Source organism: Gracilinanus agilis, chromosome 3 (assembly GCF_016433145.1).
Source record: "Gracilinanus agilis isolate LMUSP501 chromosome 3, AgileGrace, whole genome shotgun sequence".
In the NCBI taxonomy this organism is placed as follows: Eukaryota; Metazoa; Chordata; class Mammalia; order Didelphimorphia; family Didelphidae; genus Gracilinanus; species Gracilinanus agilis.
This window is the reverse complement of record NC_058132.1, coordinates 57,497,848-57,517,477: the sequence shown is the minus strand read 5'-3', so window position 1 is coordinate 57,517,477 and position 19,630 is coordinate 57,497,848. Positions and strand designations below refer to the sequence as shown.

Genomic DNA, 19,630 nt, shown 5'->3' with positions numbered 1-19,630 from the left:
GTTGTACCTTCCACTGTGGAGGTTTTTTCTTTTGATCACTTCTTTGAGTATGGTGACAGATGAGGGATTCAGTTATAATTCAGGCATGCTGGGATTTCTCATTTATAAAATTGGTATTATAATTTTTGTAGATTTAGGGCACTTTGGTACATCTTTACCATCAGGTAAAGCATAGAAAGCATGTAAAGCATAAAAGACCCAGAGAAAAAGGCCATGCTTATAGTAATTTACTGTTTTGTACTGATGCCGTATGAACCATGCCAGGGTGTATATTTTAAGTTTTTTCCTGTGCTGAGAATTAATATGTATTGATCAAAATGCATGGTTTTATTTCTTTGTAAACACGGATGTGATTTTGACCCTGTTTGCTTTGCTTATAAATTAACCACTGATCCGTTCATTAAAAAAAACATTGTGGCTCTATTTAGACCATGTAGAGATCAAAACCATGACCATGACCTCTTCCACATGGCACTATGATCATCTGAACTGACCCTGCTATAAGATATCTCCTTTATGTTTATGTAATGATTTTCATTTTAGAAATGTTTATAGGAATAATGAAAAATTTCCTTTGACATTTAGTTGATCCTCCCATACCTTACTTCTTTCAGACCTTAAATTTAAGAAATAATGTGGAGTAAAACTTCAGAAGTATTGCTGATTTTATCCATTGTAAGCTGGTAGTAAGGATTAATTGTTTATAGTGTATAATATGTAATGTGGAAAGAAATATGTCTGATTGAGTGTTGGGTTAAAATGAACTCTGGGGGCACTATACCTGAAAATTACAATTCTCTTACCTCTTAGCAGTTTTTGTGAGAATAAAGAATATGAATATTATTGCCTCTGTTAAGCAGATGAGAAAACTAAGATCCACCAAGTTTTAATGACTTGATTAAAGTTCTGTTGCTGTTGCCTATTGAAGCTGAGGCTAACTTGGGTCTATTCTTTGTGCCTCATTATACTTCCTGAGATGACTACAGGCTCGTATATAAAGCCTATTTAAACTGAAATGATTTAAATTTAATGTTGAAGTTGAAACATTTGTTTTCCGTGGGCTTGCTTTTTTAAACAATCATATTTTATTTATCTTTAACATTTCTTTTTAAAAATAGAGTTCCAAAAAAAAAAAAAAAAGTTCCAAATTCTCTCCCTCCTGCTCCCCCCACCCCCTCCCTGCTAGGGAGACAAGCAAAATGATACCAATTATACATATGAAATCATGCAAAAGGCATTCCCATATGAACCATATTGTGGAAAAAAGGGCAAAAAAAAAAAAAAGGGAGAAACACCTTCCAATTTGTACTCGGTTTATCAGTTATCTCTGGAGGTGGGTTGCATTTTTTCATTCTGAGTCCTTTGGAATTGTCTAGGATCATTGTAATCATTGTATTGATCAGAGTAGCCAAGTCTTGACATGCTTTTAATTTGTACAATGATCTTATAATCTTCTCACTTTACTTTGCATGAGTTCATATAGGTTTTACCATGTTTTTTCTGAAGCCACACCTTATAATTTTTGATAGTGTTCCATCACAATTATATACTATAACCTGTTCAGCCCATCCCTAATTGATGGCTACCCCCTCATTTTCTAATTCTTTCCTACCACAAAAGGAGCCAATATAAATAATTTTTGTACATATAAGTCCTTTTCCTTTTTCTTTGATCTTTTTGGGATACAGACCTAATAGTAGAATTGCTAAGTCATAGGATATGCATGCAGTTTTATGCGCCCTTGGGCATAGTTCCAAATTGCCCTTTAAAATGGTTAACAATTACCCAGTGCATGGGTGTCCCAGTTTTTCTATAACCCCTCCAGCTTGTCACTTCTCAAAGATGTTAAGTGGTGCTTCAGAGTTCTCTTAATATCTTAATTTGCATTTCTATAATCAGTAGTGATTAGGAGAATTTTTTGCATATGGCCATATGTTCATATCCTTTGACCATCTATCAGTTGGGTAATGGCACCTGTTTTTATAAATTTGATTTAGTTCCTATATATTTGAGAAATGAGGCCTTTATTAAAGAAATTTGCTGTAAAATTTTGTGATATATTCATTGTAATTTCTCTTATTATCTTCTTAAATTAGATATATTTTTCCTTTTTGCTTTGTCTAAGATTATGATTACCTCCTATGGTTTTTAATGCATATTAGATTTTGCCCTAGTGCTTTATTTTAATTCTTTATTTTTGTTTCATATATATCTCTTATAATCAACATAATGCTGGATTCTGACTTTTGAGCCATTCTGCTATCCACTTCTGTTTTATTGGTGAACTCATCCCGTTCACATTCACAGATATGATTACTGTGTATTTTCCCACATCCTGTTTTTTTTTCCTATTTATTTTTCTTTCTTTTTATACTGTTCCTTCTCAACAGTCTGTTTTGCTTCTGATCACTGCTTCCCTTGATTCAGCTTTCCTTTTTATCACATTCTTCTCCCACCCCCAGTATCTCTTACTCCCTTTTCCTAGTTCCCTTTTAGGCGAGTTAAATTTCTGTATCCAATGTGTGTATTTGTCTGTGTGTGTGCGCGTCTGTGTTCTTTCTTTCCTTTTGTAAACTAATTCTGATGACAGTGAGGTTCAAGCATTGCCTCTTACCCCTGCTCTTCAATTTTCTCCTCCATCATAAAAGTTCTTCCTCAAGCAGTATTTTAACAAGAGAAAATTTTTCCATTCTCCCTCTCCTTTCCTCTTTCTCCCAATGCAACCCTCTTTTTCACTAAATTTTTTGGGGAAGGGGGAGATCATCCCAACATAATCAACTCATGCTGATGATGCCTTCTATCTGTGTAGACTCCTTCTAATTACCCTCTTAGTGAATTAGGAATTACATATACCATTTTCTCAAATAGTATTGTAAGTAGTTTAACTTTGTTGATTCTTTTATGATTACTCTTTCATATTTATCTTTTTATTCTCTTGAGCATTGTGTTTGAATTTCAGATTTTCTATTCAGCTCAGATCTTTTTATCAGTACAGCTTGAAAGGCCTATATTTCATTAAATAGTTATTTTTTCCCCTTGGAAAATTTTTTCAGTTGTTAGGTTATTTTTGGTTGTAATCCAAGCCCTTCATTCCTTTAATATGAAAGCTGTTGAATCTTGTGTTATCCTGACATGTGTGGTTCCATGATACTTAAATTGTTTTTGTGTGGCTAGTTGTGTTATTTTCTCCTTGACCTTGGAGCTGTAGAATTTGACTATGAGATTCATTTTGGGATCTCTGGTTCTAGGGTATCAGGACAATTTTCCTTCATAATTTCTTCAAATACAATGTTCATACCTTTTTTTTTTTTTTTTTTTTTTTTTTGGTTCATGGTTTTCAGGCAGTCCAGTAATTCTTAGATTATCTCCTAGGTCTATTTTTTTAGGGCAGTTGTTTTTACAATAAAATATTTTATGTTTTCTTTTATTTTTTTTCATTCTTTTGACTTTGTTTTATTGTTTTGTGAACTCTCGTTGTGTCATTAGCCCAATTCTAATTTTTAAGAAATGATTTTCTTTAGTAATGTTTTATATCTCTTTTTCCATTTGGCAATTCTGCCTTTTTAAAAAAAAAAAACAACTCATACCTTTTGTATTAATATCATTTCTAAGACAGAAGAATGGCAAGTGCTAGGCAATCAAGGTTAAGTGACTTGCTCAAAGTCACATGGCTAGGAAGTGTCTAAGGTCAAATTTGAAACCAGGACCTACTGATTCTAGGCTGGGTAGTGTATCCATTGTGCTACCTAGCTGCCTTTCCAATTCTGCTTTTTAGGGAGTTATTTTCTTCTGTGAATTTCTGTAACTCTTTTATAATTGTTAGGCCAATTCTTGTTTTTTAAGGTGTTATTTTTCTACAGCATTTTTTTGTGCCTCTTTTACCAAGCTGCTAACTTTCCAATTCATAATTTTTTAAGATCACTCTTATTTTTCCCCCCAATTTTTCCTCTACCACTCATCTTTTTCTTTAACTCTTCTAGGAATTCTTTTTTGGCTTGAATCCAATTAGCATTTTTCTTTGCTTTGCTTTTAGCTGTTTTCACTTTGTTGACTTATTCTGAGTTTGTATCTCAGTTTTCCCTGCCATAGTAGTAGTTTTTTATGGTCAAATTATTTTTTTTTAATTGTTTATTCATTTTCCAGGACTATTTCTTGACTTTGAACCTTCATGCTAAAGTTGGTTTTTGCTCAGTGAGGGGTGTGGGGAGGCTCTTTACCAAGCTTCAGGCCTTTTTTGAGGTGCTACTTTCATATCTAGTTCTGGAAGTTTTCAAGTATTTAGTGCTTCCAAGTTGGTGTGATGTGAGGAGAGATATGGTCATTGCTCTTCTGGTCTGTGCTTTGGTCTCTAGCCACAAACCCTGGCACTCCTCCTGTTCCTGAAACTCTGACCTGATTTCCTGCTGTTCTGCAGCACAAGCACTCGCACTCTCCATCTTGGATTTCTGACCAGGACCTATGCTTTCCTTGTGACTAACCAGAGTCATTTCTCTATGTCCTTGAACTGAGACCCAGAACTGCCTGTGGGTAATACAGTTGGCAGTCAGTATGGAGCAAAAAGCCCCCTGTAATCTCTTTCTGACCAGTTATCATCTCTGGGGTGAGAGCTCCTGAAGCTGCTGCTGCTGCTTTTGCAGCTGCTCCCAAGGCCCATTCACTACTGGCCCCAACCCTGGTGTCACAGACCTCACTTGCTGACTTCCCATGTTGTCTTATCCTGATCTTTTATTAACTTTGCTGTTCCAAATTTTTATTTGAGGAATCATTTTTAAGTAATTTTGAGGGGAACATTCAGAAAATTCAGCTGAGTGGCTGCCCTTACTCTACTATCTTGGCTCCTTTGGGCTTGATTTATATTGTCTTTGAGGCTAGAACAGAAATGGCCATGCTGCTTTTGCTGCTGTCCTGGAGGTTTCTGGGTCAGTTCTTGTCTCCATGTCGTTCTAAGTCTATGAACAGACTTAGCAATATTAGCTCTTATGAATTGGGGGTGGAGGGGAGGTGTGGGTGGGGGTGAGAAAGGCACCTTCTCTATATATGCACATTACCCTTAAAAACCCATCATTTATTGGATCAGTAGGAAATGTTCTACTCTTAGGTTTTATTGCCTGCTTATAAAGAAAAGTTTCAAATCCTCAGATTTAAATAGGGCTTTAAGGATTATAAAGTTCCCTCCTCACAACTATAATATTGGGGGAATAAGGGTGTTATTAAGGAGGATACTGTTTTATATACTTTGCTGTATGATCACAAAGTATTCAGTTTTCCTTCTTAGGGCTCAGTGCACAAACTGGTCTGGAGATCTTTCTTATAAAAACTTATAACTTTTATTTATATATATATCAAAGATTTAAGGATATATAAAAGGGTTCCTTAATATTAAAGAATCTAAATCACTCTGGCAGTGTATTTCTTTTCTATTACAGATGAGAAAATGGAGGTCCTTGGGCACAATGCCCTCAGGCATGCATGGAGAGGGGGAGGGGAGCAGCCCAGGGCCCCTTGTTCCTCTGGCTTTCTACTAATGAACTCTGGTGAACTCTGTGCTAGGGTGATGGTGGGCATACCCACAGAGAGGGTTCTGAGTGCCCCCTCTGGTATGCATGCCATAGGTTCAACACAGCAGCCCTAGTGGGAATAAACAAATTTGCCCCCTGGCCAGGCTGCCAAAGTGATTTTTCTGAAAGTGCCGCCTGATCTTGTAACTGTGCCACTTCCTCTATAAATGACCTGTTTGGAGCTCCCTGTTACCTTTAGGATCAAAAAGAAAATGCTCTGCTGGGCATTTAAAACATTTCTAATTTGTTCCCTTCTTCCCAGCTATTATGGAGTGATGAGAGTTGTGTGACTTAAACTGAGTTGTCATGAACCATTGTGGCTTGTTTTTTCTCCTTATGTCTCAACTGATAAGGCAGAACTTTTCAGTCTGGCCTGACCCCTTTTTGCCTCAACCTTTTTACTGACATTCTGAGTCTAACCAATAGACCATCTAGGTGTTCCTACTCATCTTTTCCTGCCAACATTTTACTACTTTTTTGTCAGGATCCTTCAAAAAAGTTTGTCTGTTGACAAACCCATTCATTCCATATTTAAGTATTATTTGTTTAGGGGCAGTGGTAACAGAAATAACATCGCTCCTTCCTTGTACTTCTCAAAATCATTCATTTCCTGCCAGTGTGAAGTAAGGTATCAGTGAGTGGGTAGGTGGTAGATTTCTTTCGTAGGAGAAGTTTTGGAGGGATGTGTTTTTTCCACAATAAGTTTTTCCACTTACTTTAGCCTCCAGATAAAGCCTTTATCTTTCCCTGGAGTGTGGCCTCTACACTTAGAGATAAGTTTTATGGACCTACTTTGCTCCTGGAAGGAGTATGGAGATACTAATGGCTAACTGGGGGCATAGAACTTTTAAGTTCAGTGAAACAAAAGGCCAAACAGTCTTTCATTTTTCTCTTGGTATGAAATCTCTTTTCATGCTTGGAATCTTATAATGCTTTTATCAACTGTCATGCTTACTTGGTGTTTGGGTCAATATTCTTGCTGGCTCTTTGAACCTATTACAATTCTGAAAGGAAAGCAAATTAAACCAAAGCAAATTATATAGCTTTTTAAGTTTAGCGAACGAAAAAAAAATGCCCAAATTTCTTCCCAATTTTTATTTGCTAATCAGGAAGAATGTGTCTTACTTTTCCCCAAAGGAAAGAATTGGGAAGCAGTTTAGTGTTTGTTTTCATGCTTCCGGGTGGCCCTTCAGCCTTCCATTTCTTTTTCATGGCACTTCCAACTTCTTTTCCCTAAGATCCTTGTCCCCAACACAAGCCCTTCAAATAAAACAGAAAATTATCAATTTAGGGAAAAGATTAATTCATTCTGAATTAAATTTAGCAAACATTGTTAAAGTCTTACTACTCTGGAAAGACTCCCAGACAAGCAGGGCAGCTTTGAATATTATATGTTGAATTTATTTTACTCAAAAAGAAAAGCAAGCTCTCACAATTTCATGAATAATCTTTTCTTTCTGCTCTATATTGTATATGGAAATGTTAATTTTATTTGGAGTTTAAATTCAGAAAAAAAAGACCTCCTTATAAGTTAAGACAATAATAAATAATTTTCTACTTTCAAAGAGGTTATATTATGTTGTGGACTAGGATGTCTTTGTGTGTAATTTTGTACTTTGTAATAAGTACAATAAGTTTGTACAAAGCAATTTGTGAAGCATTTGTAACTCTGATAAAGTGGAAGCTTGAGGCCCTGAGCTAAAGTTTGAATAGTAACATTGTTCAAGGGTATTCCTTCCAGCATAAAGGCCAGCCTTTTCAAAGCCCAGGCATGACAGGTGGAGTTAAGGGGAAATTGCATAGGAATTGCCTGGGAAACCCAGAAGACCAATTAGAAAAGCTATTGCTGTACAATAGGACCTAAATTTAAGGGTGGCTGTGTGACTGGAGAAATTCTAACAGATGTTTTAAAGTTATAGAAGAATAAACCACAGTACTTGATAAATGATTAGCTGTGGGAGGTTGGGGAGAGGAGCAAGAGGCAATGGTGGCTCAGGTTACAAATGTGTATAACAAGGAAGAAGGTGATATACTTCACAGAAATAGGAAAATTGTGAGAAGGGACTAGATTAGGGGTGATGCTTAGGCTTCTTGTTTGGGGTAGATTGAGCTTGAGATAATTTAATATTAGAGTGAAAAAATGATTGAGGTGCAGATTTTTAAATTGCCTTTCTAGAGATGCTAATTTATGCTTTTATTGTTGCTAAGAGCCCTGAGAATATCAGAGAAGAGCACCTATGACAGAACCTTGGATTTACATGCTCGCTTTGGAGTTGGGAGAGGGGGTACCTAGTTTCCCAGTTAAGGAAATAGGTTAGGATTGTTCAAACAGTAGAACCAGTCAATAGAGAGCAGGAAGAGATAGACCCAGGAAGAGAGATTATCCAAAAGGGGTGTGGTGACCAGAAATGTCACTTTGCCTTCTTCCTAGGTTATGTTGATTTTATTCTTTTGGGAAGGGGAGAAAAAAAAGCCATTTTAAATGCTTGGGCCAGCCAGCATTTATTAGATGCCTTGGGTATACATGATAACTTAGTTTTTGGTTAGGGTTGACAAATGACAAAAAAGAAAAACCCTTTTCACTGAACAAGTTAACTTCCATGCTACAGGGGAATATTGCAGTTATATAGGTTTGGCATTGAGGAAGAAGAGAGCTCTGCCATCTACAGGAATAAGGAAGTGTTCTCTGTAAGAGATGGTATGTGAGCAGACCCATGACCAGAGCTAGGGATTTTTACATAGATCAGGAACTTTACATTGAAACAGGACACAAAGGGATGTGTTCCAGGCAATTTGGTTTTTTTGCAGTGAGATTAGAAATGTGTGAAGGAGAGAGAAAAGCCCTGCTGGTTTTGTTAATGTACATTGCAACTCTTTTCTTAGTTCTAGAAGTCTGATAGAAGAGTTTTGTTTCCATCCAGGGAAATAATTCTGACTTCCAGAAGCATTTACTTTATAGGTTAATTACAGTTTCTTCTCTGCCTGTGCACTCGCTCAAACTACATCAATTTCTTTTTAAATTTGGGATTCTGTGACTAGAGCAAGGAAAGCCTGGTTCTCCTTAGTAGTTTTGTATTCAAAATTAGTAGCAAAATTCTGAGTTCTTAGGGTTTGGGGGGGTGTTTTGGTTTTATCATTTCAGATTTTGAGAAAGACTGTCTTACTTTAAATTCTCATAGGTAACCTGCCTAGAAATAGCTCCTTTATTTGATATATGGTAAGCTCCCCATCTCTTTTTTTTTTTTTTTTAGCATCAGTGCAAATACTTGAACAAGTTAAAGGCAGAATCTTTCCTAATTTACCTTTGTAGTCCTTCTAATATAAGGCCATTAATAATTTGATATTTAGATTGAATTATAGCTTGAATAATAGTGTAAACATTTTTACCATAGCATTAGCATAAGATTTTGGTTCCATGTGGTTATCTTATCTAAATGTGACATATTTTTTTGGTACTTGTATTAATAAATAATATAATAATTTATAAACAATAAATAATAATAAATTAAATAAAAAATAATAAATTAAAATAACAAATAAATAATAAATTATTTTTGCCCTTATGGAATACTTTAAAAGCAGAATTTTGAAAATAGTATTTCTTTGAGCCATTAAATGCTATTTGAATTTCAGAATGATTCCATTAATACTATACATTTAAGAAATTTCTGATTCTTTTTTGCTAAGACAAAATTAGGGAGGAATAGCCAAACAATAAAATATCTGAGATCTAATTGAGACCTGTAGTCCAGTCCTTAATTCCTCATTACTTTCTTAGACTAGTGTCTTGGCTCTGACTTTACTTTTTCCTTCTAATCTCAACCTATTAGCCATTTCAGATCTTTGCTGTCCTTTACTCTTAAATCCTTTGCCCTCTTGTCCTGTTTCTCATCTCTTGCCAAAACCTCAGTCCTGGATTATGCCTGCCATCAGCTTCCTCTGCTCCTACTAATAATCTGCTGAATTTAACTAGAAATTGACTGGCAAAATTAAAAGATTCATATTATCGTTGCAGCAAAGCAGTCTTTTTCTTCTTCCCCAATTCATTCATTCCCTATTTCACTCCTCATAGGGGCTATTTTAAACCTCTCTTTCCTAACCTCTTTTTCGTTTTTTTTTTGTTTGTTTTATTGTTATTATTTTAATAACTTGTTTTTGCTATGTTTTACTTATATGATTTATAATATTTATGCTTTTTCTAGTGTTGGACCAAACTCTACTGAGCAATCTTTTGCTTTTGAAGTTCCCTGGAAGTTTTCCAACCAGTTCAAATTGTATTAGCTACAGTATAACGACACCTTCATTCCCTTCCTCCCTCTAATATCCCTTTCTGGGAACTTATCACCAGGCTCACCATTTTTTTTCTCCTTAACTACGGTCTTTATGCTTTGTTCAGTTGTTTTCAGTCTTGTCCAACTCTTCATGTACCTGTTTGGAATTTTTTGACAAAGATGCTAGAGTGGTTTGCCATTTCCTTCTCCAGCTTATTTTATACATGAAGGACATGAGGCAAACAGGGTTAAGTGACTTGGCCTAGGGTCACATAACTAGTAAGTAGATGTCTAGGGCTAGATTTGAACTTAGGAAGATGTCTTCCTGATTCTAAGCTCAGTGCTCTATCGTGGTGCCATCTAACTGCCTTGTGTTTATGTTAAATGACTTTAATATCCAAGTTTTGACTTGGAATATAAACATAGGTGCCCCCTTAAACTCCCCAGCTTCCCTAATTCCTAAAGTTTCTTAAATCCCATGATCTACTTATTTCACCTCAGTCACATATTAGCTGTCACCATTACCTATCAGTTTTCTGCTTCACTAAGTGGAGACTCTTGTTTATCCATCTGACCACAACTTTTTACTCTCTTTCTCTCTCTCCATGCCTCCACCCCTCCTAAAGGTATTCTTCACCTTCATCAAAACCGTTAATCCCTCAGTTCTTAGTACTTTTTCACATCATTACCCATGATCCGACATTACTTTTCTCCCTCTCCAATCATAACCAGATATTTAGTGATTTCAACTCTATACTGCCCTCTGTTCTTGAGTCTCGTACCCCTTAGTTCTTGCCAGATCTCAGCCTTGGAGTAATTCTACCATTGACCTCCTCTGCTTCTATTCACAAGTTGCTGAATAGATCTGAATAGATCTGGAAGAAGTCTCCCAACTTTGCTGGTTAGGTGAATTACATGTTTATGTTTTCCACTAGGCCCACACTACAGCAAGGTAGTCTTTTCATTCCTCTCTAATTGATTCCCTTTCTTGTTCCCTACAGAAATAAGAATTTTCTTTATTAGAGAAAACAGATTTCTTTTCCTTAATAAAGCCTCCTATACCTCCTCCTTCTCTTTTCACTAAGGAACTTTCCTTTGACTTTAGTGAGAAAATTGAGATCATTAGATGTGAGCTCCTTCAGCCATTCTCCTCATTTTAGAATCTTTTTTGACAGAAGACCTTCTCTTCTGCTTTCTCTCATTCTTTGGTAAAGGGGTGGTCTTTGCCCTTAACAAGGCTTGCTCCTCCCTCTAGTTCTTGATCCCCTCTCTTCCTGTCTTCTTCAGCAGATTACATCTTCCATCATCCCTCTCCCTTCTCAGATCTTCTAGTCAAGTTAAGCATTTATTAAGGGCTTGCTATGTACAAAGCACTGTATTAAGTGTTGGAGATAGAAAGGCAGGCAAAAATCGTCTGCTTTCAAGGAACTCACAGTCTAATGGGGAGTGGGGTTGGGGTAGGAAACAGCATGCAAGCAGCTATGTACAAGCAAGCTATGTACAGAACAAATTGGGGATAATCAGCAGAGAGCATTAGCATTAAGAGGGATCAGAATAGGCTTTTTGCAGGGAATTTTAGCTGGGAGTTGAGAGAACCAAGCAGAGATTAGGAGGGAGAGAATTCTAGGCATGGGGGACAGGCAGTAAAAATGCTTGGGACTGGAAAATGTGATGTGTTCAAAGAACAGTAGGAAGGCTAGTTTCACATGAGGAAGAGTAAGGTATTTGAAGGCTGAAGAGAGAGGAAAGGAATAATTGTGAAGGGCTTTAAAAGCCAAACAGAGGATTTTATATTTGATCCTAGAGGCAATAGGGAGCCAATGCAGTTTCCTGAAAAGGGGAAGTGATGTGATCAGACCCGGCAGTTCAGGAAGGTTACTTTGGCCCCAGAATGGACTTAGTGGAGTGGGGAGAGATTTGAAGCAGGGAATCTAATCAGCTGGCTGTAGCTGTAGTCTAGACATGAGGTGAAGAGAGCCTGGACCAGGGTATAGTGTCAGAGGGGAGAAGGAGGTATAACAGAAAAGCTATGAAGGAAGTTTCTTTCTTTCTTTCAAATGACAAATCCTTCTCTCTCATCCTTAGAAAACCTTCACAGAATACTACAGATCCTCTCAAGCTGTTAGGCTCCATCTCTCTCTTCTTCCTTGGTCAAATTCATTGAAAATGCTGTCTCCATATCTTTTTTTTTTTTTTTAAACCCTTAACTTCTGTGTATTGGCTCCTTGGTGGAAGAGTTGTAAAGGCGGGCAATGGGGGTCAAGTAACTTGCCCAGGGTCACACAGCTGGGAAGTGTCTGAGGCAGATTTGAACCTAGGACCTCCCGTCTCTAGGCCTGACTCTCAATCCACTGAGCTACCCAGCTGCCCTTCCATATCTTCTCTTGACCCTTATTCCTCAACTCATTGCAGTCTGTCTTTGTGACCCTCTCATTCAAATAAAACCATTCTCTCCAAAGTTATTAGTGATCTCTTAATTGCCAAATCTGATCCATTTTTTCTCAGTGCTCATCTTGTTTGACCTCAGTGCTACATTTGAAACTATTATCCTCTGCACCTGAATTTTCTTTCCTCTCTGAGTTTTCAAGTTAATACTGATTTGCCTCTTATCTATCTGACTACTCTTTAGCAGTCTCTCTTTTGGATTCATGATCCATATGACCATCTTTAACTGTGGATATTTCTCAGTAAGGCAGCTTAGTGGTGTTAGTGTTAGATCTAGTTACAAAGATCTTGGTTAAGTGTAGCCACTGAACTTGGAGTCAGGAAGACTTGAATTTGAATTCTGCCTAGATATTTACTAGTTGTATGATCCTGGATTAGTTATTTAATCTCAGGGAGCCTCATTTTCCTCATCTGTAAAATGAGAGAGTTGGACTTCATAGCCTTTAAGGTCCCTTCCAACTCTAAATCTATTATCTTATTCACTTTTGGATTGGAATCTCCCATGCAATAGTTATTTTCGACTGAAATTGTAGATGGTACTTTCATTTTAGGTATCTCATTGTTTTAAAATTTCACCTAAACTACAGAAATAGATTTTTTCACATTGGTTAGTTATCAAAGGAAGGATATCAAACTTGATTATATTTTCATAAATGGTATTTCAGGGTTGCTTTTTTGTCCTCTATACAGGGTGAATTTCATCAGAATTCTCTTTCTAGCAAAAGAAACAAAGATGAGGGTGAGGTGTCAGCACATTGTTCTGTAGTTGACTTTCATCTCTTTCAAACCACCTGTCTTCCTCTGACTGGCTATACTGTGTGCATACTAACTTCTTCATTTAATCATATCTCTCAAAAGGACATAAAAACATCAGCATTTCCACAGCAAGCTTACTACCTCTTGAAAATTTCACACTTCAGTTATTTCAAATAACTTTGAAGGGCAAGTCACACAACATTACCAGTTTACTTTTAACTTACATGTGAGAATTATATTTCTCCATTTTTTGGAGTCAGAGGTTTACAAAAATGATTACTTCATCTCTACATCTCTACATAGTAAGGGTGGAAAAAATCAAATCAAATTCTAACTAATCAAGATGCATATACTTTTAAAAAATTGACTCATTTTACTCGGATTAGTTTACAATTAGTTTGTTTTTTCTTGAAAATTTTTGTTTTTGGTTTGGAATTCTGAGGGTATTACGTAATGTTTTTGTGTTAGTCTGATGATATATAGACCTTTTGGAAGGCAAAGAATAATACGTGCCATATAAGAATAGAGATAGTGACTTTAAGCCATTTTTATGCCCAGGATCCTATGTGCAGGATGCTGACTGTCTAAAGCTAATCTGTATGTAATTTCATTGGAAAGGTTAATAATATGTAAGCATTGACAAGTCTCATGATTTTCTCTAGTGGTTTTTTTTTTTTTACCATAGTGGCTTCTCAAACTTTTTAATATTAAACCCTGTAGTAATTGAAATGAGTTTGACAAATATAAAATTTTAAAAAATTATTGTTGTGGTCGCCGTTTATAAAAAATAATTACCTTCTTAAGTCAAAATGACAGTTAGTAGCTTTTATTTACAGCAAGGTAGAGATATTAAAGTGAGATATATAGGAAAGAGGTAGGAAAAAAAATCGTTGAGCTACAAATACCCCAAGTCCTAATCCTAGTGCCTCCAGACTGCAAATGCAAATCAGAAAGCGAATCTCACTAGAATCCAAGGTCCTAATCAGGAAGTTGAAATCTGAAGAGCCAGGAGACACTGAAAATCCATCAGAACCTTCAGAGCACAAGAGGCCAAGACCACCAAGAATGTCCCACCAAAGGGGGGGGGGCGGGAGGGAGAGGGAGAGGGAGAAGGAGAGAGAGAGAGAGTGTTGTGTGTGTGCGTGTGCGTGTGCGTGTGCGTGTGTGTGTGTCAGTGTATCAGTCCTTGCCAAAGAGCCAAGGAAGGAATGAATCTTCTTTTTGGTGTTTCCTTTTATAACTCTTTTTCTGTCACATTGCTGGGAGTTAGTGCTTGTGGCCTTTGGAGGTGTGAACTTTTCTAGTAAGTGACTTGTGAACTCTCTTACTTAGTTACTTACTAAGTGTTAAGTAGAGGTGCTTTATTTAAGTTCTTGGCTGATTAACTCAAAATAGACATTCTATTGGGAGACCCAAGCATGTTGACATCTCCCAGTTTTACATGCCTAGTCTCCCCAGTGAATCATTTCATATAACTAGCTTATATCTCTAAGTATTCTCTTGCTAGAGATGCATACAATATTGTACTTTCTAGGAGGAAGTTACAATAGTTGGAAATAAGCAGGAAATAAAAGGGGAAGAGAGCAGAACCAATGATTGGTAGGTGCATTGACAAAAAGCCAGTTGGGGGCAATCTCCTTTGGTATTAGAGTTTACATTCAAAATAAATGTGTTCAACCCCCTTCAGTTCAATTAATTATATCCAAAGTTCATTCAAGATTTTCTGATACAGTGTATGGTTTCCACAGACTTCTTTATGGCTCCTTCTCCAAAAAGTTCACTTTCTTGATTCAGGGAGTTGGCAAGCTTCTTTTCCTGAAATTTTGCTTAAAATTTTTTTTTTATTCTTAGATTTTGCAAAAATTATACAACCAGGGGGAAGCTGGGTAGCTCAGTGGATTGAGAGCCAGGCCTAGAGAGGGGAGGCCCTAGGTTCAAATCTGGCCTCAGACACTTCCCAGCTGTGTGACCCTGGGCAAGTCACTTGACCCCCATTGCCTACCCTTGCCACTCTTCTGCCTTGGAGCCAATACACAGTATTGACTCCAAGATGGAAGGTAAGGGTTTTTAAAAAAAAATTATACAACCCTTTTACATTCTTAAGAATTGAGGCCCCTCTTCTACAAAGAACTTTTGTTTGTGAGTATTTTATTAGAAATTAGAATATTTCAATATTATAAGAATAGACTTGACTGGGGATCTCTGAGCATAGTTTATCTACTGCTTTCCTGTGTCAGGTACTCTGTAGAGAAGCATGTTGACTGGTGAGATTAACAGCCTGCCTATTTTGTGGTTACTTTCTGATTGTTAATAGAAGCACAGAATTAGATACCCCCAATTGCTGGTACTCTCCCTCCAAAATCACCTTGTAACTATTTTGTAATGTATAATATGTGAGGGTTACAATATGATATATGCAATACCTTTTTAAATTGAGTTTCATTTTAGTGTGCTTTGCAGAGAATACATTTTTTTACAAATTGAAAGTTTGTGGCAGCCCTGTGTCGAACAAATTCGTTGATGCTATTTTTCTAACAACATATGCTCATGTTGTGTCTCTGTCTTACATTTTGGTAATTCTTGCAATAATAATAATAATATCTGTTATGATGATCTGTAATCAGTGATCTTCGATGTTACTATGGTAATTGTTTTGGGGTACCATGGAACCATGCTCTGAACTTAATAAATGTTGATTGTGTTCTGACTGTTCCACCAACCAGTCATTCTCCATCTCCCTTCATCTCATTCAGCTTCCCTATTCCTTGAGTCACAGCAGTGTTGAAATTGGGCCAATTAATAACCCACAGTGGCCTCTAAGTCTTCAAGGGAAAGGAAGTGTCAAATGATGGGGCAAATTTCATTGTTGTCTTATTATAAAAAATTACCACAGCCACACCTGATCAGCAGTGATCAGTATCCAGGCAAGAGCATGGACCAGCAAAGCAATTACAATTTACCCAAAGCTCAGAATAGAGAGCAATTTTTGGCAATAAGACATTTTTAAGTTAAGGTATAATTGTGCTTTTTTTTTTTTAAAGACGTAATATCATGACTTGGAATTTTGGTTTTATAAGATTTTTCACTTATAAAAATGAATAATGAATAATATGGAAATAGGTTTTGAGTAATAATATATGTATAACCCAGATTGAATTGCTTGTCAACTCCAGGAGGGGGAAGGGAAGTAGAGAGGGAGACAACGTGAATCATATAATTTTGGAAAACTTATATGGAAATTTGTTATTAAAATAAAGTAAAGATAAAACATTAAAGACATAATACCTATTGCCCACTTTATAGACTACAATATAACACAAACCTAACTTTTATATGCACTAGGAAACTAAAAAATTTTGTGACTTTGCTGTATTGTGGTGGTCTGGAGCTAAACTTGAAATATCTCTGAGGTATGCTTGTAGACTTTGCATGTCCATTTTGCCTCCACTCCTACAAATGACAAGTGGCTATCCAACCTTCTCTGTAAGACTTGCTTGGAAGGGGAACTGAATAATGCCAGAGGCAGTTCATTTCCCTCTCAGATAGTTTTCATTGTTAGGAAGACTTTCCTATCTTCAACTCTAAACTTTTGTCTTTGCAGTTTTGACTCAGTGCTTTTAATTCCACCTTTTGAGATGAGGTAGCAAAAGCCTTAGGCTTTATGCACTAGACAGCTCATTGACTACTTAAGGACCCTTTGTGATACTACTGCCTTATAATACTAATTGCCTTCTTCTGACTGTTCTCTCCTACATTCTCCAGCTAGTATCCAGTCCTGAATCCAATGTTGTAGATGTTGTCTAGTAGGATGCTCACTTCCAAAGAGTTGTGCTCCTCTTTGTATAGCTCCACATCCCCTCTGCTCTCCAGCTGTCCCTGTGATACAGTGCTTGACCCATGGAGCTTGTGGATTACAAAAATCCCCAGAGCTCTTTTAGACCAATGAAGTCTCTCTAAAATACTCGTGAAATCAATTTTTGAGCTCAAATATAAGGCCTTTTTTTCCATACCACTAATTTCATGGTATCTCTTGTTTCTTTTTTCCTTATAAATTACCTCAGTTCATTAAATTTGCTTCCCTGTTATACTTGACCTTTCGAGCTAAAGATTAGAGACTTGTAGGATTGACTGGGGATGATTATATTCTTTTTGGTTTAAAATTTTTCAAATGTCTTATTTGTTTTACTTATATGTAATGTCATCTGAGTTGAATGTATTTTATAATTTTATAAGGCCAGGGAGGACTGAGGAAGTGTGTTTTAAGTTTGATTTCATCTTGCAGAATAATGAAGTCTAGGAAAGTAACCACTTGGGAAATGATGATTTATAGAAATTCTTTGCAGGGAAAAGAACTGAGAACTGTGAGGGCATCTATCAAGTGAGGAATGCTAGAACAAATTATGATATATGACTCTATTCAAACATTTTTATGCTATAAAAATGATGAAAGAATTGGTTCCAGGAAAATCTGAGAAGACTTTTTGTTTGAACTGATGCAGTGTGAAGGAAGCAGAATCAGGAGGATAATTTATACAATAATAATAATATTATACATATGGAGAGACAACTTTGAAAGATTTAAATACTTTGATTAATGTAGTGACTAACCAGGATTCTAGGATTTGGGTGATGAAGCACCCGATTCCCATTTGAATGAGTTTTGGAGCTTTGATCATGGTTAGTTCCATAATTTATTTTGCTTTATCCTGCAGGGTTTTGTTGTTGTTGTTTTTTTGTTTTTGTTTTTGTTGTTAACATTGTTCAAAATTCTTAATTTTTCAGTTTTATCGTTGGGAGGGAGAGAAAAGAAATCAAATCAAAATTTTTAGAAAGGTTGAGGTAGGGACAAGGGAAGTTTTTTTGGGGGAAAAAAAGCATAGTGGATTCCTTAGTCTCTTTGCAAATAATCGGGAAGCATTTAGTAGAGAGGGGTATATTAAAGATGATTATGGGAGTGAGTTATTCTTAATATAGTCAGAATAGGTTGAAGCAGTGAGCTTTTGGCAGGGGAGTAGACTACTGGGTCCTCTGAGTTATAGAAAGGATAAGACTCAAAGAGGTTTTGAAGCATCGAAGAAGGGAGCTGAGATAGCTGCCTGAAGAAGCCTGAGTTTTATAATAAAAATGATATATCTATAAAGAGGAAGATCACTTAGGATTCTGAGATTTAGGGTAGAAATAGTTAGACTATTCACTCTGGAAAGTAACATAGGGAGTTTGTAAGGCATGAATAAAAGGATTGACAGCAACTACTGGCAAGGTTTTATGGCTGTTCTGCTGTGATGCTTGGGAATTGGAATGTGGATATGGGCTTGTCCAAGTTTAGTCATTGGCAAGGTAGGAATAGGGGGAAGTCAGGGAAAGATTCAGAATGTGGAGGATATTGTATTGTTGATGTGCCTAATTGGCCATCATTGAGATGTCTGGCTACAGGTTCCATTGAGTTGATGTATACAGAAGGGTCAGAGTACTGTATGTCATAAGTTAAGCAGTAGGCGAAGAGACGATTGAGGAATAATGAAGTTTGGCCAGGTGGAGAAGGGATAGATTTCAGAGTTCAGGATCTTAGAAGATTAGATAGAAAAGAGAGGTCTCAGTTATGATGTGTCATTTCAGGTAGAGGGAGGAGATCATAGAAATTTTAAAGAATGGAGAAGCCATAAGTATAATCAGTGTACATGATAGGAAAAGTGCTAGTAACACCAGTCATCATTTAAATCATATTAATTATATTTGTTTGCTAAGGGATTTTTATGAGTCAACAGAAAACACATTTTATTTGCATATTATTTAAGGTTCTATAAATATGAGTGTATACATGCATAAATAAACACATTTTAAAGCTCTATTCCTAGTTTTTTGAATGACATTTATATGAAAATCTTCCCTGACTTGTGAAATATGTAAAATCCATTCATTCATTAAGCTGCCACTTATTGGAAATTTAAACAAGTCTTTCACTGAAATAACTACCTCATGAGGTTGAAAGATCTAAGTTTATACAAATGAAGAAAGCTATCAGTATGAGGCTCCTCATTAACAAAATCGATCATTGTTCTTTGACATGGACCATGTATTGTGTATATACATCCATAGAGAGGCAGCTAAATGACACAGTGGATAATGCTAGACTTGGATTTAGCAAGATTTGGGTTCAGATCCAGCCTTAGACACTAGCTGTGTGACCCTAGGCAAGTCACTTGCCTATTTGCCTCAGTTTCCCCCCTGTATAAAATGGGGGCTGGCAAGCCCTCATACCAGAGATACTAGTCCTCCTGGAACACCCCATACAAAATCATTTTCTGTAGAAAAGTATTCACAGGTGCTTTTTTCGTAATAGCAAAAAACTACAAACCTACATAGCCAACAACTAGAGAGTGGCTGAATTTATGGCACATAACAGTAACAGTATTATTGTGCCACAAAAATGACAAATATTAAAAGGGCTAGTCATCCACCTTTCACCCAACTCTCAGCTATGACTCCTAGAATTTGTAGCATGTACAGTGGTCAAACTAGGTAAAACTGTCTTTACAGATCAGCTAAACTAGGTTGAAGGGATAACTGATAGTCCTCAAACCTGTTGGTGAGTTAGGGAGA

At 36.6% G+C, this 19,630-nt stretch overlaps 1 protein-coding gene across 1 annotated transcript in view; it reads left to right on the top strand.

Moving 5' to 3' along the window:
* EIF4G3 (eukaryotic translation initiation factor 4 gamma 3) overlaps positions 1-19,630 on the top strand; it is a 371,582-nt gene that overhangs the window by 124,316 nt on the left and 227,636 nt on the right. The window lies entirely within an intron of this gene.